This window comes from Poecile atricapillus, chromosome Z (assembly GCF_030490865.1).
Source record: "Poecile atricapillus isolate bPoeAtr1 chromosome Z, bPoeAtr1.hap1, whole genome shotgun sequence".
In the NCBI taxonomy this organism is placed as follows: Eukaryota; Metazoa; Chordata; class Aves; order Passeriformes; family Paridae; genus Poecile; species Poecile atricapillus.
The window spans coordinates 120,170,918-120,198,721 of record NC_081289.1 but is presented as its reverse complement, the minus strand read 5'-3'; the positions used below and the strand labels follow the sequence as shown (position 1 = coordinate 120,198,721).

At 38.9% G+C, this 27,804-nt stretch overlaps 1 protein-coding gene across 5 annotated transcripts in view; it reads left to right on the top strand.

Annotated features, from left to right (window-relative positions):
* Window positions 1-8,655: 8,655 nt before the first annotated feature.
* Window positions 8,656-27,804, top strand: part of ZNF366 (zinc finger protein 366) — a 52,240-nt gene continuing 33,091 nt past the window's right edge. For 2 of the 5 annotated variants that reach the window (XR_009280707.1, XM_058864518.1), the window contains exon 1: window positions 8,656-8,780. The gene's annotated coding sequence lies outside the window, so the exon portion shown is untranslated. Of the gene's footprint in view, window positions 8,781-9,973; window positions 10,024-23,698; window positions 23,770-27,804 lie in introns of all 5 variants that reach the window. The other 3 variants (XM_058864521.1, XM_058864519.1, XM_058864520.1) reach the window with 3 other exon arrangements.

The following is a 27,804-nucleotide window of genomic DNA, read 5'->3' as shown; positions in this document are numbered from 1 at the left end:
ATGTTTTTTTCCTACATCATGTATGGCTGGATTTGTGGATTTGTTTCCTGCCCTAAGTCATGCCAAAGAGTATTGGGTAACTGCCCCTCTCCCAGTATATCTTGACAGGGCAGATTTTATCTGGGGATAGTCAGTAGCATGATGCTGACCCTGATTTCAGGGTGGATGAGGAGAGCACGTGTCTGGATCATGGCCACTAGGGATGGGCACTTCTGTGGATTTCACATGGAAAGCCTGCTCTCTGCTCTGCCAATTGGAAAGGGCTTTGTCTGGACTAAAGCCAATCAGGCAGTGGAATTTTTTTTAAAAAATCTGTTTCCTTTGAGGCCGACAGACACTTTGTGTGCAAACCAGGTGTAGTAGTAGCATAATTATTTATTGACATAATTTTTTTCCTTGGACGTGATGTGACAAGGCAAGTGTGTAAGGCTGAGGCTGGTAGCTGAAAGAGCCCTCTTGTGAGTTTTCACAAAGCTTAACTGGTAGTATTTTCATTCTACTAGGTTTTAAACAATTTGTTGCAGACTATCATTGTGACCCATTTCAAATCCCAGGGAGTGTCCTGTTAAATCTAGAAAATGTCATCTCAAAAAAGGGGAAGTTTTACAGACTGTTGAAAGCTCTATGTTTTGCTACATATCAGCCTCAAAACTTTTAATGGTAGGATCTCCATCCCATACTACATAGAACATTATTATTTTATTGAGCATTTATGTTTATTTTAGCATGATCCATTCCTATTATGAGATTAAAAACTATAAGAGGAGGATAAACATTTAACTACAGAGTTTCCATCCAATAGCAATAGGGCAATATTTTTATCAAATGCGTCACTTTGGGCCAAAATAAACACCTGATGTACTAAGGTAAGGCAGATGGGGCAATTCATCAGAGGCAGGTCAGAGACTGAAAGGATTAGCACAGGGTTCTTACCTTAGACTCTTAGACTCCCCTCTACTTCATATGTTTTTGAATTCCAACTGGAAATCACAGAAACGAAACCTGTGCACTTAAATATTGAACTCAGAATTTCAAATTACAAGCTGGACACCTTTTAAAAGCTGGGGAGAAGATTTAGCTAGGGAACAGATTATGTAAACCACTGAAGCACAGACATTTGCGGTGAAAATGAAGAGAGTGACTCATCTTTGGAATACTATCTTTGCTATTTGACTCTTCAAATCACAGTTTCCCTGGTTGGGAATAGAAGAGGCCCCTACAAAGCACAGGGCTGAACATCCTCACTTCTTCTTTTTAATGAGGATCGGTGAATTCAACACCTTGCAAGAACTGGGTTATGTTTGAGGAACTACAGTGCTGTGTTTTGCTGTAAAACTGAGAAAACCTTCCCTCAGTAAATTGTAGTGGGAAAATTACTTGCACACTGAAAGTAAAATTTTGATACTGTAAAAACCAGGCCTCTACACTGCAATCTACTAGGGTTTTATCCAAAACACATAAATAAAATCTACTGATTCTTTGAGGAATACCCCACAAGTATATCAAGACCAAATATTATTGTTCTGCTGTAGCAAAAAAGGATATGAAAGTAGGAAGTCTATTTCTATGGGCTATCCCAAGACACATAGCAGCAAATCAGAAAGGCAGCTCAAGAAAGGGAGAACTAAAGACCACTTGACTGTAGCCTTGCCTAAAAGAAAGAGAAGGTGGGAATCCCTGGCTGTCCCAGGAGCTCTCTTTGCTTCAGATCAGCTGTTGATCCAAGAACTCTGCAGCTGACCTTAGAATAAAGGGCTAAAACATCACCTCCCCCCTTACTTTCTCATGCACCTTTCAGAAGGTGGTTGATTCATGCATCTGTTGCTTCATGACATGATATTTTGGTGGCAGAACCTTCTCAAGATGTTGCAGCCCTGATTTCCCCACCCTACATGCATCCTGTGTGGCAATGCTGTAGTTTCTAAGTGACCTGGCAAACAGAGACTATTCCTTTCGTTTGGGATGGATGAATCATTGTTTCAGGCATGACTTCTAAGCACACAGTCTCTGCACCTCAGCTCTTCCTGCCCAAAGCATGCAGGTCTGTCCTAAATTTTAATTTCCTCTGTCACCAGTAGCTCATTCCTGACCCAGCTGGAAGAATGACTGCTAGCACTGGGGAGCCTGCTAGACACAGACACACAGCAGGTTCTCTCATGCTCTTCCTCATATTCCAATGGGTCCCAGGGCAAAGAGACATTTTGGAGGTAGGTGGAGCAGGAAGTGAGAAAGCCATGAAAAAATGAGGGTTCTTGTGGATTCAGTTTCTCCTTCAAGATGTGATCAACTCCTAGGATGCTTCATTAGACAATTAGAGCTTATCTAAGGCAACATAAGCTCCCTAGAGATGTGTTCACACTGTATAATTTCAGATACCTAAGAGAGGGGAGGGGGAGGGGAGGGGGAGGGGAGGGGAGGGGAGGGGAGGGGAGGGGAGGGGAGGGGAGGGGAGGGGAGGGGAGGGGAGGGGAGGGGAGGGGAGGGGAGGGGAGGGGAGGGGAGGGGAGGGGAGGGGAGGGGAGGGGAGGGAAAATAATGTCTATGAAACTAATTAATCACACCTATGAAATCAATTCAGTATATCATCTTACTTGGTCTTCATATATAATGCTTCCAAAGTATGTAAACTGCATATTGCTGAACAAATCCGGCTTTATTTTGTGATACTAACTGTGCATCTAGATATATATTTATATATTTAATTTACTCCTTCCTTCCTTCCTTCCTTCCTTCCTTCCTTCCTTCCTTCCTTCCTTCCTTCCTTCCTTCCTTCCTTCCTTCCTTCCTTCCTTCCTTCCTTCCTTCCTTCCTTCCTTCCTTCCTTCCTTCCTTCCTTCCTTCCTTCCTTCCTTCCTTCCTTCCTTCCTTCCTTCCTTCCTTCCTTCCTTCCTTCCTTCCTTCCTTCCTTCCTTCCTTCCCTCCTTCCCTCCTTCCCTCCTTCCCTCCTTCCCTCCTTCCCTCCTTCCCTCCTTCCCTCCTTCCCTCCCTCCCTCCCTCCCTCCCTCCCTCCCTCCCTCCCTCCCTCCCTCCCTCCCTCCCTCCCTCCCTCCCTCCCTCCCTCCCTCCCTCCCTCCCTCCCTCCCTCCCTCCCTCCCTCCCTCCCTCCCTGCCTTCCTGCCTTCCTTCCTGCCTGCCTCCCTCCTACACTGTATAAAAAAGCCTTGGAGTCACAATTTACCGACATTCACACTGCTGTGGGGTACAGATGTTCCTACATTTTTTTTCTCTCTGCAATCCAGCAGCCATAAACCAGAGGTGCATCACTAGGTAGCACTTCTTCATTTTGCCCTCAGAAAAGGCCTTTGTAAAGTGCCCACAGAACTTCAGCTGTAGCACAACCACTGAATACTTTGGCAGATGTGTCAGAAACTAAAGGACAAACAGACTACAAGAGCTGGGGACTGATTGAAAAAACCCAACAGATAAATTCATACTTTGTTCAAATTAATCTTGAGATAGAATATCGGGCTCCCAGAAGAAGCTGTTATAAGACCTAATGTTGGGGGTTAGGTGTCCTTTTTTTTGTTGTTCTGGCTTGCCCGTGGAATTTTTACCCATTAGTTGCGGGGACAACCTAACTGTGGGTACTTAGTGGGTGCTCGACAAGGGACAAAGAGTGGCCGGGCCCAGGGGGGGAAGGGGGCAGGAAAGGAGGGTGAGGACAGTTTTTTGGCTGGCTTTCTTCGGCTTCGGGGAAAGACATTCTTTTTTTGGGGCGCAGAGCTGCTGCAGTAGAGAGAAGGGAATCTCGCCATCACCCAGACGGAGCTGCTGCTTCTTCTCCTTCTTCCCTCTTTGTTGGTGGCCTCACAGCCCCTGTCCTGCCGGGACGTGTGGCAGTGCCAGGCACCGCCGCGGAGCTGCTGATACACCTCAGCCACCGGCCCAGGATCTCAGCTCATCCCTGCTGTTCCAGCTGAGTGTTCCTCAGAGCCCTGCAGGAGCACCGGGACTGCCCGCCCAAGGGGGTTTATGAAACAAAGCCTCTCCTCCATTCCTTCTCAGCCGAGAAAGCTGTCACGGGGTCCCTGGTTCTGTTTTCTTGTTAATGCTGTAGTTATTGTTGTTTGTTTGCCTGGTTATACTAGTAAAGAACTGTTATTCCTATCCCCAGATCTCTGCCTGAAAGCCCCTTGATTTCAAAATTATAATAATTCGGAGGGAGGGGGTCTACATTCTTTCATCCCAAGGGAGGCTCCTGCCCTCCCTAGCAGACACCTGTCTTCTAGAACCAAGACACCTAACAAGGTAAGAAACGTCATTATACAGGGAAGGATATGCAAACATGCCTTCTCTTCATATTTAGTGAAGAGTCACACATTTTACAATATTAGATGCCCAGCCTTCACCTGTAAACATAGTACTACAGTACAGTAATTGGACATCAGAGTCCCATTGCATACTTAATTGTGCAAGATAATGAAGAAAGACCAGAACAGATACTGGATATCTAAGCAGACGTAAAACTGCTGTCAAATGGCCATTTTGAGAAGCCACCAAAACACTTGGTGGATATTTTGTCAATTTCCCCATGTTACAGATCTTCAGTGTGACACCAAATTCAAACATACTGCCCAAAGCCAAGTGCTTGTGCACTAAAAGAATAAGGCTCACAATTCAGCTCTCATAACTTCATGCGTGCTAAAAGATGAAAACACATCCTCTTAATCAGACCATCAAATTTTAAAATAGCTTTTGATCATATTGTTTTAGTAAAGGTAGTTGTGATGGTTGCATACAGGGTACAGGAAAAGCATGCTTTTAAAAGCCTGCAGCCAATATCATTTACCAGAAATTATCTTGGCCCAGGATAAGTTGTAAAGGCCACCTTAAATTATAGTGGGGTATTTATTGCCAGGAAGACTCTCTTTGATACAAATTTCCACATTTCTCTCCCCAAAACAGTTGACATATAAGTGTTTGGTCCACAGGTTATAGTCTGCAAATGTTAATTGTTCTTTAAAGTGGCAATTGGGTGTTACCTGTCTCAAAAGTAAATAATACACTGATAAAACAGTAATAAGTTAGACTCTGCAAACACATACTCATGAGAACACTCTGGTCATACTATAATAACGAAAAATAGGCAGTAGCATAAAACCTTTGGAATATCTCCTAAAATTCTAATATATTATAAGCTGAGAAACTAAATTAAATTCATACAAGTGTATGCAGGTTTATTGTGTCACAATACAATAATTTGCAAAACATTACCTCATATTGGTAACTAGAGTTAAGTCCTCCACATGCTGCAGCACAGGAGTTCTTTAGGCGAGACAGAGACAGCCTGTACCTGTCTCTGGTTCCATTAGGCTTCTGCTGGACTGCTCCTGAACAATCTCTTGAACATGCAATGCAGAAAAGAGACTAGGAAAGCACAGAAGAGAGAGTTTATGCAAAACAATTTGGTGTCCTTCAGTACTTTTTTTCTCTGAATGAGAACTGTATTGTATTTACTGAGCTAAAATGCCACAGGTATGTTGTAGACCAGAAAGAAGATATTAATATTTTTTTTTTTTCACAGGCAGTTCAGGCAGTTCAGATATATATGGTTATTGTCCTAAAACGATGAAGAAAACCAGTAAATTTGTCTAGGCTTTGCCTTTGGTTTCATTTTCTCAGGATGAAGTGAGATATTTTTACTGGTGCAGTTACCTCTTTCTTCTCTCCTATTGTGCTGGATAGAGGCTGAGCTTGAGCTTGTTTATTCCATTCTTATTTTGAACATATAAGAAAGTATCCCTGCTGTCATTGGAAAGAGACTGTGAAGCACAATTTATTCCTTAATGAAGCAAAAGAGAAAAAAATAAATAAGGAAATAATTAAGAAAAGCTAATAAGTAAGTAACTCAATATATGCTAATCAAATTAAAGGTCTAGTCTAATCATACAAACTGGTACTAGAGGAATCTTCTTGGTCTTCAGGACTTACTTTGACTATGAACACAATACTGGCTTTTTTTGTCACTACTCCTTACGGGACATTATGTACTGGACCCATATTTACATTCAATAGTGTTCATCTAACTGCATTGACGCTGACACTGTATCTCTCTGAATTTGTATCAGTGCCTTCATTTTGATAACAGCATAGTGAGAAAAGGTTAAAGTAAAAATAACAATAAATCAGGCAATTTCCAGGCAATTTTCAGAACAGAAATGTTCTGAAAAGCACACCAACTTGTCCCTTAAATCTTGGGTATATGTCATAGTGTCATACTTTGTTACTTGATTTGCATGACTGTATATACTAATGATTTTGTAGTGCTTTTTTTCTTTTCTCTACAGTAGTAATTGCACATTGACCTGACATAGAAAAGACATACATTGCAAGAGACATAACCTTGCAATGTATTTTTCTGGCATGAAAATCGCAGTTTTAGTGCCTTTTCCTCACGGACTGTGATTTTCTGGCAGCAGTTGGGAGAAATTTGAAAAAGTAAGAGCAGGTCAAGTACTTCAGTGGCTGCATGCAGGGATTTGGCTGGGGCAAAAAAATCTTGATCTCTTGGATGGTGGAAGGGCTGCTGACAATGGAACATGAGGTAGAATTAAGTGAAAGAAGACCTCTCATCTCCTGCTGTCCTTGCTGAAGTAGGGGTCTCTCACAGTCCCCTTTAATCAGGATAGCAATGCTTCATAACCTGTTGAAGGTACTTTGTAGATATGTGTGTCCAGCTCCTAGTTTTGCAGTCCTCACAGAAAGGGAATCAGCTCTTTGAAGAAGTAGAGGGTAGCTGTGACAACTCCTTCACAGAGGACTACACAGACTCTCACACATGCTCACAAATTTACTTAATAATGATCCTAACTTCATCAGTATAGGTTTTCAAATATGCTTCTGCATAGGGTTTCCAATGGAGAGAAATAAAGATGCTACATAATGGCAGCGAACGGGGTTTCACCTGGAAATAAAAAAATATAAAATCTGTCTGGAATGGCCTGGAAGCTGCTACTATATTCAAGATCATGAAAAAAAATTTCAAAACAAAATTACAGGTTTTGTGCTATTAGGCTGACCCTGCAGGGCAACACATTACTTTTGTGGCCTTCCATGCCTCTTTACTTTCCTTGTGCTCAGTACACAGAGGAGATATCTTTGATTAGGACCTCCATTTCCAAAATACTTCACTTGCAGTTTATAATCTAAGTGCATTGCATACTTTTGCTTTTAAAATTCACCCTTATGTTATGGTTTTGCCCATTTCAGAAAACTATGGTGGTGTTGTAAGGCTAGAGATCACTGATAACACTTGCACTGCTGTCAAATGTTGATGTCCATTATAAAAGATTTCATTTTCTGAGTATTAAGATGAAAGCCTCTCCAACCAAATAATGGCTAGATATCTTCAGGCAATAGCACCAGGAATCACGTGAAGGAACACAGATGCTAAAGAACTACTTCCTGTGTTGGTTTAAAGCCTATCAGTTCTTGCTATTGTAAAATGAATGAAACAGTAATCTCTATGAGATAACATAACAACTCATCCTTCCATTAAAACTGGATTTACAGCAGTAATCTAAATTATTACAGCAGTATTGATCTAGATATTGCTTGCAGAGCAAAGTCTGGATGCAGAGTATGCAGGAGAAGGCCTTTTGAAAAGGCTTTTTTTAAAAAGTCTTTCACAGAAATCGACCTGAATTGCTTGTTGAGAAGCAGCTCCATATTCACTGTTGCAATAGCAGACAAACTGAACACATAGCTTCATGACAGTGTGAAGGTGTTTACTGGCAAGTATGTTAGAATGAAAAAAATTAATGGGAAAAAGAAAGGAGCATCTAATCACTGCAACTGACCTTCAGATGATAGATAAAGCTAGGGGGAAAGATACAAGCAAACAAAAACACAGTGGAGCACAATGGGCTAAACTTATCCCAAGTATAACTCCAGCCAGCTGGCCAGTATCTGGTTGTCAAAAAATGTTTAATGGGGAAAGAAAGAAAGAAACAAATTAAGTATAAAATCTGTTCTAAAACATAGCACATTGGTTCTGTTTGGATGTATCAGTATACCTTCTGTAATGACATTCTTTGAGATCAATTGCTCATTACTGTACCACCAGTATCAAGATATGATCCTTGCCATTTTTCTGACCCCTTTCATCACTCTTCTTTTTCCCCCACAGCGTTCTATAAATAGCCAATGTGCTATTTTCTTGTGATCACTGTAAACAGGGGTTTTAGGCATTTTTTTACCTATATCACCATGGAAACAAGATCTGTGTATACATCTATGATTAGTCTTTCTCTAGAGGACAAGCCTTCATTATCTATGCAAGCTTACAGCTAATTGTTCTGTATAAGATACGGGTGTCTTATTCCTACCTACCACTTCGGAAATTCATTTCATGTACTTGCACATAACAAGCTGTAAAGAAGGTTTTATGAAGCCAATAATGCAGATATAATACTTGAGGAATTCCTTTTGGATTGGATATATTTATTTTTCCAAACATTTTGTTTGAGAGAAAATGAGATTGCTATCTGCTGTTTCCTTATTTTTTGCAGGAAAGCAAAGGGTTGTTGACTTCCTCTCCCCTCCCTTCCTTCCTTCTTTCTGAAGGTACTGTACTCATCTGAAAAAAAAAAAAAAGCCAGAACGAAATGATTGTTCCTGTTCTCCTTCTTAAGTCGTTTGAAACATTGTCCCTGCTAGTTTTCTAAGTTTACTGCAATCTCTGCACGGGGGGGAGGGAGACAGTGGGAGACAGAAACAGATATTACAAACATGAAAGCAGGTAGTGTTTAGGGCAAGACTCCTTCCAGCTTCAACAACTGGTAAGTTAAGTAAAATGCTTTTATGGTTAACTCTTTAGAAGTGCAATATATTTATCTGCTTTTGTATTAAGAAAAGGCGTTAATCAGATACACATTTAACTGATAAAAGAATAATAACCATATGCATTAACAAGCAGTCTATTTACGCTAGAGATACCTATAGTCTGGTTTTTAGATACTGGTGCTATTACCATATGGTCTAACCTATGCAGATAGGAAAATATTTTCCAATTAGGCTGATAATATTAATGATATAATCGATTGTGAATTTTGTGTATATAAGTCCTGGAATCTTGTTAAAGGCTTCAGTAACTTTATCACAACAGTTCCAGCAAGATTCAATAGGCCATTGCTAAAACACAGAGAGGAGCTGTGTCATACAAGAATCAATGTATTTCATTTATCATCTGCCAGTACTGAAGTCTGCTCCAGCACACCAACCTGTGCTGTACTGGGAGAAGAATTACTGGGGCTGTTTTTTTTTCTCTTCAAACTGCATTGTGTTTAGGATTACACATGTTTATCTCTACTCATCTGTGTATATGATTAGTCTAGGAACAATGACATTTAAGAGGTGGTAAGCTGGTTCCTGGATCTCACTTGGAAAAAAACAGAACAAAAGAAAAAGTTCATGTTGTGCAGTACATAACAACACTGAGGCAGATCACTCATACCAGTAATAGGATGGACTCAATTGCACATCTCTTGTTTGCATTTTTGTAGACCTCAATAATGTTTTTTCATGTTGATCATAAATACATCAGAATGATCAGAACTGCCATGTGAAATAAGTGAATGCAAGAGTATGTTTCAAATATTGTATGAGAAAAATCCCCCTCTGCACGCTTCTGAAGAAGCAGAATGTAGAGGTGGGGCAAGAAATAGGACAGGTATCCATTTCCTTGCAGAAGAAGAATTTGCTCGTTTTATGATTAAGTATTTCTTCAAGCTGCTGCTCTCTGAAGTGCAGGGTCCTCTGCAGGATGCCCAAAAACCAAACAGAGAGGCTACAAATGGTGGGCAGATATTGCAGAGGGCTGGCAGGCAGCTCCAGCTTCCGTGCTCTGAATCCTGCTCCCGCCAGGGCACCTGGGCTGCGCTTCCACCCTGGGACAGCCTCCTGCTTCCACCCCTCACTGAAGCAACTAGTGGAAAGGACTTTCTGCTTCCCTCCATCTGGTGTCTTTCTGCAGGTTTTTCCATAAGAAGAAATGATCTACCACAGATTCAGCCCAGTTTCTGGGTAAGTTGTGGATTCCTTATGCTTAGGGAGCAGCCAAATGGGGCTCTGCCAAAGGAGATGGAAATAACTTGTTTCTTGAACTCCTTAGCTTAATGTTGCCACCCACTCTAGTTTGGTACAAGTTAATAGTTTATTCGGTTATACTTAACTCTCAAACAATTTGTTATCTGCTAATAAAAAATGTGTGCCAGGTCTTGCTGTGAAAACCATTTACCACATCTTGACCTTGGGATATCTGGGTTTATTTTTATGTGATAGATACAGATATACTGATTGAAATTAAAGAAATTAGTTGGACAGCTATTTTGACAGTTACATGACAAACACCTGGAATACCAGTTTTTACGTCAAGTGAGATGTATAGGAGTCTTCCAAACACACACAGAAAATTACGTAAGTTCTGTGTTTGTGGTGGTATCTTGTTCAAACTGCAGGGTATTAGTCTGGATTGCAATCACTTGTAAGTTTTTGGTCTGGTTGGCTCAGAAGTTCAGTTTGCCATGTAGATAAAAGCAAGCTGCAGCCTTTCGGTACAGATTTTATTTCTGAAGATGATATGCATTAGCATATTCTTGATTTAAACCATATATACAATAATTCCTTTCTCTGAGACATTATCTGAAATACATAAATATGAAGAAAATTTGCTCAAATCATACTAGGTGAACTAAAGCAGTACATATTGTTTTAAAACCCAGTCCCCAATAATAAGCACAGAGAAAGAGCTTTTTTAAAGGAATGCTTAGTAATTTGCATAGTAAAATGCTTAGTAAAAAACAGACTTTGAATTTTGAGTTTCATTCTTATATTTTACCTATTGGGTTTACTTTCCTTTAAAAAATGCATCTTTGCAATCCTTTGGAGTTTATTTATTTTCACTTTGTATAACTTATTGCCACAAGCACTGTAACATGATTTAGCACAACAGGAGCTTGTAACAGAACTAGTATCTTTCTTGAGGTGTCAGGAGGATGATTTTTTTTGGCTGACACATTATTCCTACATCCCTGAGATATTTACAGAAGAGAAAGGTATAATCTGAGTCTGTATTTGGTATGGATTTGCTACTAGTTTGCTGCACAAAATAAATATCTGTGCAATGAACTTTCAGTTATTTACCCCAATGTTTGTGAGACACTGGACTGTTAATGGTTAATGACTCAACTCTTAAAATTATAAAAATATTCACACAAGAAGCCAAGAATAAAAAGAGGCAGTTTGTTTTTATTTTGCTTAAAGTCTTACTGCTTCTGCTGCAAATAGCCATATATTTGTATATAACATAAATAAGTAAATGGTCAGTCAATGTATGTATTTCTTCAGAGAATTATTTAAAACCATTATTTCCGTTTGATGTGTTCTCAATTAAAATGAAATAAAATATAGAAGAATATTACTTTTTTTTGGAAATAGAAAAAAAAGGCTATACCAGTGATGACAGAGAGGTTACAGAAACAGTTTGTACCCTGTGGAAATCCCAAGTTAACAGGTCTGGTTCAAACAGCATAGAAGCTAAGTGAAGTCTTTCTGTAAATGTCATTTGCAATTTTATGTTTAATACCAGCTTCTTTAATGGTGCAGACTACTGAGATATTTTGTCAGTACAGAGTAGTAGCATTGAGTTACATTCCTAGTAACATTTTGGCATGTCTAATGTACGTTTTTGACTAGAAGATAATTTGAAGCTTTGAATATCAAGGAGGTTTTGTTTTTTTTTTTTAATTGTCTTTCATTTTTACCAACAAGCATCAACAAGAGCCTTGTCTTAGGACTATCTGGGTGCAGAGCAGATGGTAGAGGTTTGACAAACATGATGTGCATTTTACAGATAAACATAGTGTCGTGTCTTTAAGGTGCTGTTCCTAGTAGTCCCAGAGAGATACACAGGATTTAGAACAGGTTAAGCATGAAGGGATGAATCATGGAAGCAATCCAAGACAAGCCCATACACTGAGACAGAAGAGTATGGATCTCAGACAACAATTACATTGTTTTCAATCTTCGAAAATGCAAAGACTCAAAGGTGCAAAGAGATTTCTGAGTGGCCTGATCCACTCTTCTGGACATGTCAGTAGAATGGCATCAAAAGAAAAAAAAGCAGTAAAGGCTGCATAAAGTAACAGGGATTTTCTGTGGCTGTGGTTAAGGGACACAAATCAATGGTGTGTAAGGCAACATCTTGCATACTAGTTTATATGAAATGATCCATAGTTTCTGAGCACCAATGTATGTTCTTCAGTACCAATGGATCCAATCAGACTGCTCCTCAAAACAGACCTTATAAGTGCTGTGAGACTGCTACAGGTTGTTGTCAAATTATTCCTTTGTTTGATAGATTAATTTTATAACCCAACAAATTTTTAAAAATAAACCACCAATTAAAACCAAATAGTTATTTTAATAGTTATTTTCTTCTTAAGTCCAGTAGTTTTCCATGATCTACCTTACAATCTCAGAAGATCACATAAAAGAAAGGAATGTCATCTTGGAGAAGAAATAATTATAGAGACACAAATAATGCAAAGCCTTTGAAAAGAAAGAAATAAATTGGGGGGAGGGGGGAGGGCAGGCAAAGAGACTAAAATTTGGTTTGGATTATTCTTCTTTTTCTGAAAATTTTCTATTCTGAAATTGAGATTGCAGCTTTCCATTGCCGTAAAAATGCAGTAGCATTTTATAAATTATATTCAGATTTTTATCCAAAGAAGAGGCCTAAGTTAATCCACAGCAATTATTTAAAACATGCATTGAATTGTATATTGGTTGTGTATTTTTTGTTTACATATACCTGATAGGGACTAGTCCTTCTTGCTTGACTTCTAAAATACTTATGATCCAATGAAAAATATTACTTAATGTTTGGTTTAGCTCCTTCCAAATGTAAAAATTTTTTTACTTTCTTCTGTAAAACAGATGGTTTTATACATATTACTCTGCTCTTGATAAGTGAAACACAGTATTTTGTTTCTCATGTTTCTCAACTAACAATTCTTAATGTACTGTAAAAACTTGTAATGTCACTGGTAGTAATTAAGCTAAGTAATCATGTAGTAAAAAAAATATTTTTTGTGCTCTGGAGATTACGGGAAGAAATTATGTGAATAATTGCTTTTTTAAAAAACTTTCATTTCTAATTTCCTGCTTTTCATGTTAGAAAAAACTGTTATTAATTATTTAAATGTAGGATGAAAATACCACCCTATTTTTAATGTCTAATCCCCTCCTCCCTCTTCTACCACAAAAGCTAAAACACTAACACATTTTCCTTCTATTTTGTGGATGTGCAGGAATTAATTTGATGTAAAGGAAAAGTCTTAGGGTGAAAAGTGTGTTCCCTGAAAACCTATTTTTCCCCTTTCAGTCTTCAAAAAGTAAACCTGGAAACACTCTACTTTTGTCTGAATATGCTCATTAGAAGCACTAGAATTCAGAGAACACTGAAAAATACAAAGTTGGAGATTGGTTTAATTACGAAAAGCTACAAGGTAACGTGAGTCTCATACACTGATAACACCACCTTTTGCTAAGAACTTGAGACAGGTACAACAAATTTGAAATTGAAAGTAAGGCTGTGAGAAGGAGCATGCCTTTTTATCTGTTTTTCTCGAATGATGTTGTAGTAGAAGGGATGATAATGCACAGCAAGTAGGCATCACCCACAGACAGTCCTCTGTCTGGAGGCCTGATGAAGAATAGACACCACCTGATTTCCCTGCATCGAAGAATCGTGGTCTTCCCACAATGGAGGACCAGATGTGATGGCTCTGGGAGAGAAGCATGTGGCTTTGCCCCTTCCTGTTCTGACACCAGCCCCTCTGATAAGCCACGAATGTGTTGGCTGGGAAGGACAAGATGACTTCTGGTCTTCCTTTCAATTCGTTTGTTGCTATTCCTGGTTGTGAAAGAACTTATACTTCAGTCTTCCCTTTTTAGGGTTGCAATGTAACTGTTAGACCCTTTTTGCAGTGATGAAAGCCTTCCTGTTTTATGGTGGGCTCTATGCTGGATCTGCCACTAAGGACTTTGTAAGCTGGAAAGAGTATGTGCTTTTACAATGTACTCTTATGCAATACACTGGATTTAAACCAAATCAAAAGGTATCCAGGATGGATGTGTTGTAATTTAGTGACTATTTCAGGTTTAGTTGTTTCTCTGAGCTGCTTTCTAAAGCATGTAGTGTTTCAGCTTGGTGTTTCAGCTCCAGATAAAAATTAAGAGCATTATTTGAAAAGGGGGCATCTGTTACACAATATTTCCAGTTAGCACAATATTTTTCTAATAGTCTGCTTTTTCTTAAAAGTATTTAGAGTACATGTGTAATGAAAACAATATCAGGAGGTGGAAAGGGAAGGAATGACCTGTTTTTAGAGAAACTGTCAGCTTCTAAGGAACAGCAGAAGTTGTTTGAAGCATCTAGTAGGCACCAGCCCATGCTGGGTCAGTTCCTTAGTACAGATTTCTGAAGCTGTGAAGATCATCCTGTATTTGTCCAAAACCATTGTCCTGTGATAGGAATTCCAGAAAACTGTAGAGGACCTCCTCAAAGATCAAGCTAACAATTTATTCATAGGTTCACCAGAAATTAAGCCCATCCATTTATAAATGAGCAGGAATTTTTTTTTTTCCTATAGAACCATAGAGCAAGGAATAACACCAGTATGAATGCTATATCAATGCTATATGATTTATTGCATAATGTTGCACTCACAATATGAAGTCACCAAGATTTCTGGAAGAATTTTGTGTCTGTAGGCAGCATTTTGTCAGGATGTCACAGAAAGAGTTGCATATGCCAGAGAAATGGTGCTCACCAACTCCTCTTTCCTCTGCCAGAAAGATGGAAATATCAGGCTCTCATTCCAAACACATTAATTGACTTTTTCACATCCCACAGAAAGTGAACCCCACCTAGACTTCAGCCACAGGTAAAGAATGCAGTTGAATGGCTGTCACTGGATTCTGCAGGCCAATGATCAGGACTCGGGTTCATCCTAATGACTTGCTGCAAGAATTCTGAATAGTTTGTTTCCTGCTAAAAAACAATGAACAGGTTCCAACTGGAAGATGGTGAATCTGGTTAGGACAGTAAGTGATGACAGAATTTACTGGGTAATGTTCCCATGCTCAGACCAGAACCTTACCTGGTTTTCCTCCTAAAATACAGCAATAATTCCTATTAATTTTCCCAGGATTTGTATGTGGTGCTTGTTTGTTCCAGGGAAAAGGTCCTGGGTAGAATGATTGTGGGTGGGGTTGTGGAGGTGTAGGCAGGGATTGGTAGAGACAGTTATGTTAATACATACGGTGACTTCTCACAAAACTTCATTTTATAATGCTAGTTGGTCATTCTTAGTCATGCTGTAGTCACAGTGGTTTGATGGTGGTTTTTTTGTTTCCTTTTCTTTGTGATGAAAATCTTAACTGAGTTAGTATCCAGAGCAAGTCTTTGTCATCACTTATGGTGAAAGATTAGTACTAGAGTGGTTGTGAAATGTTCAGAATTTCAGGTTTCAAACTATGTTGATTTTCTTCTCACTTTTTTTTTTTTGGCAAAAAGTAATTGCTTATTTATTTGTAATTCTAGTCTCTGTTCAAGTATCTGCTGGTGATACTTGGCTTCATCTGAGCTGTCTTACCCATTCAATATGCTAGTTTATTGAATTCAGTACAATTAGTATTTTAAGTCTGTTTCAGTTTAAAGTAATTAACCTCAATAATTTCTCCCCATATTGACCAAAGGAATTTGTTTTCTAATTGATGGAAATTGCAGAAGCAAGATAAAATTAGTTTTGAATTTCAGATTTTCGTAGTTTCGGGAACAAACTTGTGCTTATTTTTAAAACTTCCTACAAGTTAACAAAATCATTAAGAGCAATACACAGGATGTGTTTTGGGTATCAGAGTGGGAAGGTATCTTTGTTGTTCAGACAAGGACAAGATTCAAATTTGGCACCACAATGAAGGGCAAAGGCAGAGAGGAAGGTATTATAAATTACTTGTTGCATACACTTCATAGGATTAGACAAAAATGACATTTTGTGCTGGAACTGAAGAAGTAAACACATTTCCCTTCAAGTTAAATAAAACAATTTTTAAAAAATGAACCCTCTTTGAATGAAATTTTGAGATGTATGTGCAAGCTACAATTTTTCTGGACAATAAATACATATTCAGCGCAGTTTCAAAGCTTTAGCAGAGGTTTTATGCCCTGGCAGTTTGGAAAGCAGAACTCCCTAAGAACAATACAGATATATCAAAAGAAGTTCCTTCCAGTGCATCAGCAATTTGGCTTAAGAGCCTTTTTAAACTCTGTCTTATTGATTTGATTCCTGTTTTTTTCTTGTTGGATCTCAAAAAGACAAACACAGTGGTATCCTAAGAACAGCACTGATGTGTTCTAATTCCTTTACTGTGTTTTTCAGTTCAAAGGGAAATATCCAAGTCATTACTAAGCCAGCTTAATTACAAGTGAATAATAGAGGCTAATAAGGATTAATCAGTCTTTACAGCCAAGCAGCTTTTCCAGCAAGAAATCTGCTCAGTCTTCAGCTGAAATAAAATGTATTCATCTTTCCTAAATATCTCGTAATTACTTTTAATAACTGGACACCAAGAGGAGTGTTTGGTAGCAGATATGTTTTTATAAATACACACTCACACACACATACACCCACATAAATATATACTCACTTCTGTTACTTTGTGGGTGAAATCCTCTTCTTTCAGTTCTTGTAGGATTATAATATGTCTTACTGAAACACATGGTACCTACCTCTTTAGCAACCTTCAGTTTCACTATGAGTTTGTATTGTGTGAAACAAGGAATTGAGCACAAAAGAAATACAAAAAGCAGTGGTCTTGCTGAGGACTAATAATACTCTTTTATGTTTTAAGAAACCTAGCCTTTCGTTAAAACTTAAGATGTTTTGGAAACTTTTTACAAAATCTCTTCCATACAATTCTCTTCTCCCGTGGCCCTTTTCCAACTATGTGTGCACATTTTATCTGGTCCTTCCTTTTTTGAGGTGCATGCGATGCCCATAAGGTGCCATTAACTGCTGATGGAGGAGCCAGCTGGCTGGCTTAAAGAACCAAGCTGAACAAGCTGAAGGTGGCCCTTAGCTACCCTTTAAGACAGCAAAGAGATGGGAGGAGAATAGACCATCTCTCTGGCCTCCATGTAGATGATAAGTACACTGGGATTACAGTAGGAAGAAAAGCCCAGTGTATTTCCTTTTTAAAGGTCATGAATGCCAGTGAAAGGTTTGCTTTCAAAATAACAGCTCAAGTAGGACAGAACAAGGGTTATGGAAGGGCATGCTTTTTTGATCATTCTAATTTTGGATGTTCTTCATAGCTCTGTTATTTTTCTTAAAATAACAGCTCAAACTCTCTCCATTCTGTTAGTAGTGTTTAATGATTGTGCATTTTAGGTTGAAAGATTATATCCAAAGTGTTCTTTACACTCTACACTCTATCAACATCACTATTTTACTACAAAATCCTTCCTAGTATTTATATTATTAATTTGTTCTTCTGTTTACCCTGTCTCTTTTTGCAGCTGTATGGAGAGAAAAAAAAATCCTAAAGCTCCATGGATGTTATTTGATAATTTTCCAGTGGAAAAACTGTTTAATACATATGATTCCTACAGTGCTAAAAATGTATTATTTAAATTGGCAGTGGCACATACGGGATAGACAGGAAACAGGGATGGAGTGATAGCTCTTCTAATAACAGTGATTAAAGTGACTCCACATACTTTATAAAGGCAGGGACGCATCCTTGGTTCCAGCCTGTGGCATGAGATCACCTTATCCACTTAAGAAAGGGAAGAAATTTGTCTAATGGTCATCACCTCACAGCAGTCTAATCCCAAATCTTGTTCTCAGCTACACCCCAGATACTCCATAATTATTTCACTTCAACACAGATGATGTCAGAGAGAGAATTAAGTTGGCTGCTTAAGATGAGAGTTGTTTAACTGTGTAATTAATTGAGCTGGCCAATCCATCATTAATTCCAATGCCTAGTGAGGGCAGGATCAAATTGCATTTGCAGCCTGTCACTGGTACCAGTTACACTTTGCACATTTGGAATACTTTTACTACATGTGATGCAAAATGTTACCCTTATGGCCAACCTGATCTAGTCCTGTAAGAATACTTACAAGAATACTTAACTGAATATACACTGACAACATCAGATTTGGGGAAAATTACAAGAGTCACAAGATGGGAGACTGATTAATTTCCCTCCCAAGGACTTTGGACTCACATCACTAACCTCTCAGGGCAGCGCTGTAGCTAAGGCCCGTGCTGGTGACTTTGGACTCCTTTGGCTGGGGCTGGACCTTTAGACTATTGAAATTGCCAAGGGTCAGGGAGCAGCGGGAAGTCAGATGTGATTGTTAGGGGCTTGTAGACTCCAACCTTCTGGAGCCTGGACCCTCCAAGGTGTAACTTCAGGTTACAATCTGTTTGCAGGAAGTTTTCTAAGTTTCCTGAAGACCACGTGGAAAGCTGACATAATATGCCATCTGGTTTCTTGTTTCTTCATGAGACCAATGTCTTGGGTTAGCTATACTGCTAGCCTGAGCTGATATGCCTGGTTTTGCTTCCTACTGTGCCTCACCAGAGGTGAGCTCTGTTTCCTTGAAGCTACACTTAGCAGGTTTTTGGGGAGGAACAGCAGAAGGCAAGAGGTTGGACCAGAGCCCACCCTGCTGTGGGTAGGAATGGGGCAGAGCTACACTATGAACCCAGAGGTCTGCCAGCAGACAGCTGTTACATTTACCTTGCACTCCAAAGCTTCTTTGAATTCCATGTTAGTACCAGCAAATCAGGCAGATGCAGTTGCTCAGCTGAGGATATAAAATCTTAGCCCCTTTACACACTTTTAGACCATACAATTTGCTGTGCCTTGCAGGCTCCTACCATGTGTAGCTTGTGGTTTGTGATGACTTTGTGTAAGCAGCTAACTCTTCAGAGTTTGTTGACTTAATGTTCATTTCATTATGCAGGTTGTGTCTGTGTTGCTGATCATTTTAGCAAACAGAATAGAGAAGTAGGGAGTGAACAACAGATAGAATACAGAAGTGAAGAGCGAAGAACATGTCAGAGAAGAATTAAGAAAACTCATAAAGAGGAAGAAAAAGAAAAAAGGAGAAAGGAGGATAAGATAAAGAAAAATAAAGAACAAAAACAGTGTCATAAACAATACTCAAAAATTACTTTGTTCATAACCTGAAATGATTGGAGAGGTCCACAGGGCTAAGTACTGCTAGAGGCATTGCCAGTAAGCCCCTAGGGTAGATAATCAGTGGGTAACACAGACATACTGTTCTGTCACCCTCACCCACTCCCTTGTTAGGTGAGGGAGGAATAGAGAGAATGATAGCAAAGGTGTCCCTTAGAATAAGGACAGAACACACATAAAAACAACAAACCGTTTTGCTAAACTGTTTTGCTAAACTGACAACTAAGCTCTCACTTCTCTCACAGGAGAGAAAAGAAACATATCTGCAGCTACCTCATTACAGAATCTGTCAACTTCTTTTTCGTTTAAATCTGATTAGTATAAACATGGAAAAGTAAATTATGACATAAACCCTATAAACATATGTGATGCCACAAACAGTACCCCATCTTTGGCAGGCTGCATGGTGGGACTGCCCCAGACTTTTGGCAGAGGAAATCTGAAAATCTGGTTTAGATTACTTTCAGTAATTATCAAAATATAAATAATCTGTAAGTTATGGAAAAGTGAATGTGTATAATTTTGATAGTATTTTAAGGCATTTTATCTATTATAATGAATACCAAAGTAACTATACTCCTGTGAAAGTGCTCATAGTGCCTTGCTCTCTGAAAATGAATACAAACAATGAAACAAATGAATACAAGTTACACACAAATCCAAGATGATTTCGAAGACTATAGTCAGTGCAGGCAAATGGGTATGTTAAACTTCCGCATTTCTCAGCTAATATACAAAAAATTATGCAACTTAAACAGTTGAAATTTGGGAGAAGCAGAGACAATGCAGGGAGACAATTTCTATTTCACGGTTTTCTGTGAGAAGACCCATTTCTTTGTATTGGTGACACCTTCCAGACAATATTAATGCAGCGATGCTGGATAAGAAGCCCTTAGACCAGAAGGAATATCTAAAATGACTGAACTTCAAACATGAAGCTAGGATGATACTAAAATAGCAAATGAAGGGGAAAATAATTTAAGAAATAAGATATCCTTGAAAGTTCATTACTTGTATGTTTACTGTGTCATATCAAGCAGTCAGATTTTTAATCAACTAACTTTCTTTGATTTTCATTAAGCTTGTCTGAAAAGGTTGCCACCTGCTGACATATGTTCTGAATATATTTTTTTTCATTTGGTTGAGGAATAGATGGGTTCCTATCTCATTGGGCAACAGAACCCATAACAAATACTAAGGCAAACTGAGAAGTACTTTCAGATATCATTGGACGTCTTCCCACAGGCCTTAGTGAGGTCTGATTGTGTCCTATGGAGAATTACAAAGATTATCACTTTTCTTTTACCAAGTATTCACTGAGGAAAAAAACCCACATATGTTGATAGAAAGAAGAAGTTTTATCCTGAAGCCTACTACCAGCAGATGAAGGTAATTTCCTAGGGAGAAGTGAAAAGACAGTGATCTTCTTATTACTATCACACTGATGTAGGAAGAAAAAACCTGATCTGGTCCACTTCTCATTTTCAGTTATTCCAGATCATGTTCATGAACAATTGTTTACTTATTTCTCTATTAGTGATGGTAATCCAAAAAGGGAAGAGGAATATTTATGGCAGTATCTTTATCTTGATTGCACTATCCATTAAAGCAGACATATCTGTTGTAAAATGCATGGGACAAGAAACCTTATCTCCACAGACAATTAAGTTAATGGTTAAATCACGGACTTCATTTGACACTGGATCTACATGCATGTGAGACTGAGAAAACCAGTGTTTGCAGAAGTGGTAAGGAAAAGGATTTGACTAAACTCAATTGCTATTATTCCCAGCTCAGGTTTGTTTTTCTAAAAACTTCCATTATATTTGTGTCTCCTCATCAACATCTGCACTCATTGATTTTGGATACTTTCTGTAAATCCATACTTATTTTTAGAAGGTAGTCCAAATTTCATAAGGTAGTCCAAATTTTTGTCTTCTCACACCTCCAAACTATGGCAGAAAAAGTGCCCTTTTAATTTAAAATATAAATAATCTTTTAAGTTAGCTTCAAATATTGTAGCATAGAAACTTGAAGGCTGATATGGGTGTCTTAATATATACTTAATTTATATATGATATGCACACAGTTTATATAATCAGATTATTTATGAATTATGAATTTATTAGCATACACTCCATATATGTTAATGGGGTCCATTTTTCAAAATATTCTGCTTGAAATGTGGATATTTATGCCTGGAGAACGTGGTTGGTTTGACACTGATTTTAGGGAAATTCTGATGTGGGTTTGGACATGTTTTATTACCTTTGGCCTAGAAGAATCCATGCTTTCACTGAAGGAAAATAGCAGGGAAAATTGTAAGGAGGCATCAGATGTGTACTACCTGAAAAAACTGGGTTACCAGTAATGGAAATTTTCACCTTAGTTCAGGTGTTCTTGGCATTTTCAAACTATGGCAAATAAGTTAAAGCAGTCTAGATTCAGTAGGGAGCACTTCACTGCTGAAATGAAGTTAATTCAGTATAATAAAATCCCTCAGTCAGATCCTGAGACAGATGCAAGCTTTGCATAAATAGCAATTGAAAGAAAACTGTGTAAATAATTTGCTGCTTAGTTCAACAGCTGTATAACTGAATACATTTAAAACCAAAACATATTTGGAAGAGGAGAATGATAGCTCATTAAACCCATTAAAATAATGATAATTATCGCCATAACAGTTGACAAGAATCAGTGATTGAAAAAACCCAGCTGGTTGTTCAATAAAGCTGAAGCTCACCAACTGCTCAACTTTAGCTCAAGAAACAAAATAGTGTTAAATATGTCAGTAATCCTTTCCACATCCAACAGAAACATCTGTTAGCTTTAATTCTTTGCTTGTAGATGCCCATATTTCAGGCCTCAAAAGGAGAGCAGAATTACACTCTTACAGAGCATGGTCTCCTCAGTCCTACATGTTCAATTAAATATGGATTTCTCTTCCAGAGAAGATAAGCTGTTCAGCCAATTTGGCCTCCTTCAGATTCCCCCACTTTTGTCTGCTTCATCTTCTTCTGAAGGAGAAAACATAAGTGCAAATCTCCTAATAAAGTAACCCATTTAACTTTGTTATATCCCTTTCATTCATCTTAGCTTTATTTCTGGCTTTAAGATTGTGTTGCCCAGGAGAAAAATCAAAACAGTTGTAGCCAGTGTTTAAATTTGAGAAACTCCATAACCTCACATTTTTTATGGCTGGACATTTCTATAGACAGAAAGCACTTTCATCCATTCAGGAACCAGAATCTTGATTCTACTGAATTCTCAAGAAAATTTGCTGTTGACACCTGTAATGGATATTAACTGGAGACTATACCATATTTCCTTGTAGAGTGAATAGCATCATTTATATACTTTCTTTAATCCTTTGTCTTATAAATGAGTGGACATGGGAAAGTAAATGGTGATTTTATATTGTGTATTAAACTCTCTTCCTCTTCCATGGAAGTTAACAAGATTATTAGCTACTGCATAGATATTGTATTTCGGAAATTCCTCGAGAACTGTCTCAACTCACTGTAACATTTCTTGCTTTGAAAGGGCAGGAAGAGTTAATTTGTGGTTCTATTCTTTAAAATACTGTATTTCCATTTACATAAAGAAAAAAAAAAAAAGAGGATACTTGTCTCTTCTACAGAAATTGATTTGGTTTGGGAGTGCTAAGTTTAGTGGAAGGTCTTATGTTTATGGACCAATACAGCATGGAAATCTCCCTCAGTGAGTTTCCATCCAAGCTTTCAAAACCTAGTACCTTATATATTACTGATAAATGCTAGAATTTTCAATGACCATCCAATATTTAGAATCACACTACATAGCACTACATTTTAAATAATGAGTTTTGCAGAAAGAAAGAAGTTTTAAAATCCTGAAATAGGAAACACAAAAGGTCCCCAGGGGATATCTGAATATAAATATATTTAAATAAAAATAAATATTTAAATAATGTAAAAAAAAAATTCAGATTTCTTCTCTGCCTTGTTTGTTGTTGAGTATTAAAATGACTTCTGCTACTCCAGATCCAGGTAGAAATATAGTACTGTGGACCTGTACTAAAACTTTAAAGTTCTCTGCTGGAATTATTTAAAGAACAAGGGACTGTTCCCTAAGTATATTTTGCATTGAGGTCAAACTTGTTGTCTCTTCTATGATTTCCTCAGAACCCATGTTTTTGTGGAATTAAGTTCTGAGCGTAGTTAAAATCATACCTCCATTCAAATTAGCAAAGTTTTGCTACCAGAATGAGAGAAGAAATAATTAATGTATATATCATGGCAATTTCAGGGGAAGAAAAACTGACAAGTATGATGATCCGTATTTAGACTTCCCCTTTCCTTTTAAGTCCTCTTGTGTTGGATTATACAGCATGTCCCTGATTGTGCTGGTCAGTGACTATAAACACTTTCCCTTGTAGGATCGGTCCTGTGATGCCTGTAGCTGTGGCCAGTGGAAATAAGCCCACAGGCTCAGTGAAAGCAGCCAAAGGTTAGAAGTGCAAGGAAAATGTTCATTTCTAGTAATTTCAAGGAGATCTACAGGTCTGTGCTCCAGAAAGAGTAAAACTTTGCACAAAACTGTGTGTGGAAGAAGGGAGTAACTGGCAGCCAGGAAACAAGTGAAACAATTGGAAACAACTCACTGTCATTTCTGTGTACTTTTGGCAGCATTTCAGTAATCCAACAAAAGCAGTAAATAACATAGCTGGGTCCTCAGTTTTTATAGGCTTTCTAAATAATTTTATATCCTTATTGCTGGGGAAAAATGAGATACAAAGTTGAAAGATGTTTGAGGCATATACTTTGTAGGAAAGAGTTTGGTCTATAAGTATAATGTTCAAATTGTGCGAGTTTACTTTACTAAAAAGGATTTTATAAGCAGTTTTTTTCTTTTGGAAAGAAGTTGAGAATTTTTCAGTATTTGAGAGATTCCCTTCCCCTTCTCCCTTTTTAATAAGGCAAACCTTTGTACCCAAAGAGTTTTCAAGACCTAACTTTTCCATATTTTGACCAGGGAGCTAGGGTGACAAGTAAACATTAGGATAAATACCCAGTAAAATTTCCCTCTAATGGAACCTACATACATATATTACATATATATGTGTGCATGCACACAGACATCGTGTGCAGTTTTGAGTACCACATTATATGAAGGATACAGATGAAGATGGTGAAGGGCCTTGAGGGGACACCATATGAGGAGCAGCTGAGGCCATTTGTCCTCTTCACCCTGGAGAAGAGAAGACTGAGGAAAGACCTCATTGCAGTCTACAACTTCCTCATGAGGGGAAGAGGCTGGGAAGGTACCAATCTCTTCACTTTGGTGACCAGTGACAGGAATTGAGGAAACAGCCTGGCAGAGAGTAAGGGGAAGTTTGGTTGGAGTATCAAGAAAAAGTGTTTCACTCAGATGGTTGTTTGGCCCTGGAAGAGGCTCCCAAGGGAAGCAGTCACAGCACCAAGCCTGATACAGTTCAAGAAGCATTTGGACAACAGTCTCTGGTACATGGTGTAATACTTGAAGGTGTCCTGTGCAGGGCCAGGAGCTGGACTTGGGTAATCCTTGTGGGTCCCTTCCAAATCAGGGTATTCCATGATTACCTGAACTGATATTGTGTATATATATGTGCACTGTTTCTAATCAGTACGCTAACAACTGAAAGTAATACTATGGTATAATTATGAGATATTTGTCCAAGTTGTAAGCAATTATTTTATCTTTTTCCCTCTATCCAATGTGGTTTTTGAGTCATAAGTTTAGATATCCTTCAATTTTTCCTTCAGTTGGTCCTCCTTCTTTGTGAATTGTTTGATCCTTTTGTCTAAACTTTCCATCTTAGTGTTTCGTCACTGAGTCTTTAGCTTCACACTTTTATCTCAAAGATAATTATCCTACACTCCACACTATTAGAAGGAAACAATCTGTTTGCAAAAAGTTTTTTAAGATGTCTTCTCTTGCCCATGGTCTAACTAGGTCACAGAGATTTGCTTTCATCTATCTTTAGAAGAAGGCTTATCCAGCATGGAGCTTCCTGAAATAGAAATAGGAGTGTATTTAGTGCTCCACTCACCTTCATGCTCTCCACCCAGCATTTCCAAGAATGATGGTATAAATAGAATCAACATGTCATAGATGATAGAGGGAAAATGTGTCTAGTTTTCCAATGTAACCTCTGCCTGGCTGGCTAGATACAAGCACACAAACACACACATTCATGTAAGTGCATCCCTCAGGAGGGCTACAAGGATGTCACCAATTTATCAGAGAGAAAACTGGAGAGACCAAAGCCCAACTCGAATTTAGTCCAGCTATTGCCACAGAAAATAACAGCTTCTATATATACATTCACATCAAATAGTGAGCCAAAGAGAATCTTCATTCTTTGTTGGATGTGGGGTGAAACTTAGCATCAAATGGTGAAGAAAAGGCTGAGATACTTCCTTCCTTCTTTGCTTCAGTCTTGCATAGTCAGATCAGCTGTTCTTGGGGTGCTCATGACTCTGAGCTGTAAGACAGACAGGGAACCAAATGAAGCCCCCATAATCCAAGGGGAAATAGTCAGCAACCTGCTGCAAGTCTGTGGGACTAATAGGATCTACCCAAGGGTACCAAGGGAGCTAGTGCAAGTGCTCACCGAGCTACTTTCCATAATTTACCAGCACTCCTGGGTGTCTGAGGAGGTCTCAGCTGAGTGGAGGTTGGCAAATATGACTCTTACCTACAAGTAGGGTTGAGCAGCTCATCCTGAGTGCCATCACACAGCATTTACAGAGCAGCTTAGCACAGGATCTGGCTCAGCCAGCATGGGCTCATGAAAGGCAAGGCCTACTTTCCCAATGGGAACTCCTTCTATGACTCAGTGGAAGAGGGAAAAGCTATGTATTCTGTCTTCCTGGGCTTCAGCAAAGCTTCTCACAGCATTTCCCACAACATTCTCCTGGAGAAACAGACAATTCATGGCCTCATGGGTGCATTGTTTCCCATGTAAAAAAATGTCAGGATGCCTTGGCTCAGAGAGTGGTAATTAATGGAGTTATATCCAGCTGGCAGATGGTCATCAGTGCTGTTCCCCAGGGCTCAACTCAGTACTGGGGCAAGTCCTGTTTAATGTCTTTGTTGATGAATGTGAGGATCAAGCGTAGCCTTGCTAAGTTTGTGGACAACACCAAGCTGTGTGGGAGTGTTGATCTGCTGGAGGGCAGGCAGGCTCTGCAGAGGGATCTGGACAGGCTGGATCATGGGCCAAGGCCGTGCTGTGAGGTTCAACAAGGCCCAGAGCTGGGTCCTGCCCTTGGGTCACAAGAGCCCCAGGCAGTGCCACAGGCTGGGGCAGAGTGGCTGGAAAGCTGCCCAGAGGAAAAGGACCTGGGGGTGCTGGTGACAGCAGCTGAACATGAGCCAGCAGTGCCCAGGTGGCCAAGGAGGCCAATGGCATCCTGGCCTGGATCAGCAATGGTGTGGCCAGCAGGAGCTGGTTGTCCCCGTGTACTGGGCACTGGTGAGGCTGCACCTCAAATCCTGTTTTCAATTTTGGGCCCTTCATTGTAACTTTTCTCTAAAAAATCCTTTTTCTGTTTCTCTGTTTCTGCTGCATCTCTTCTGTATTTTTCTTGTTATTCTTGGATTTCTCAGCCTCCTTTGGACTGAATTCTTTTGGGATTCTCCCTCGTGGGGAGCCCTGCTTATCTCAGTTCTTACGATTTGAAGAAAACTCCCGAGCTCATTAGAATCTTGTTTCTTGTGTTTATTAAAAGGTCATTACAGAACTTAACAGGTCTCTCCAGGCTGGCTACACAAGGTTAATCTTTGCAATCTGGTACATTTCTTTCTTCTGATGGTACAAACAAGGTCTTGTGGCACACTTTGTGTCTGATGCACAAAATGGCCCCGAACTACGCGGTTCTTTTATCTTTATACCTATTTTTACCCAATTAACAATAGACACGTATATTATTTTTCTTGATGACCCAATGACCCATCACCTCTGTGATGTACTGCGGCATTCTCTATCCAATCACTTACTATTACCCAGAAACCTCTAGGAGAAGAACATGAAGAAGAAAGAAAGACAAGAGACAACACCCTAAATCCTCCATCTTGTCTCCTGTTCTCTAAACTAACTTTTTCACCCAGTGATTTAAAAAAACTTTCTAATCTACACACTTACACTTTTAGCTTTTTTCATCTAACTTTAACATTTGTTTTCATGTATCGCCATGAAAACATGCTCATGAATTTAATATTATATGAAATCCAGTGTTTTTCTGGATCTTTTAACTAAGTATCAGAAACAAGGGCACACACTCTGTATTCCAGACTCCAACATTCATGACAAAGAAAATGTTGAGACAGTGGAGTGTGTCCAGAGAAGGTCAATAAAGCTGCTGAAAGGTCTGGAGCACAAGTCCTATAAAGAGTGGTTGGGGGAGCTGAGGTTGTTTCGCTGGAGAAAAGGAGCCTCAGGGTAACATTATCACTCTCTACAACTGCCTGAAAGGAGGTTATAACCAGATGGGTGTTTGC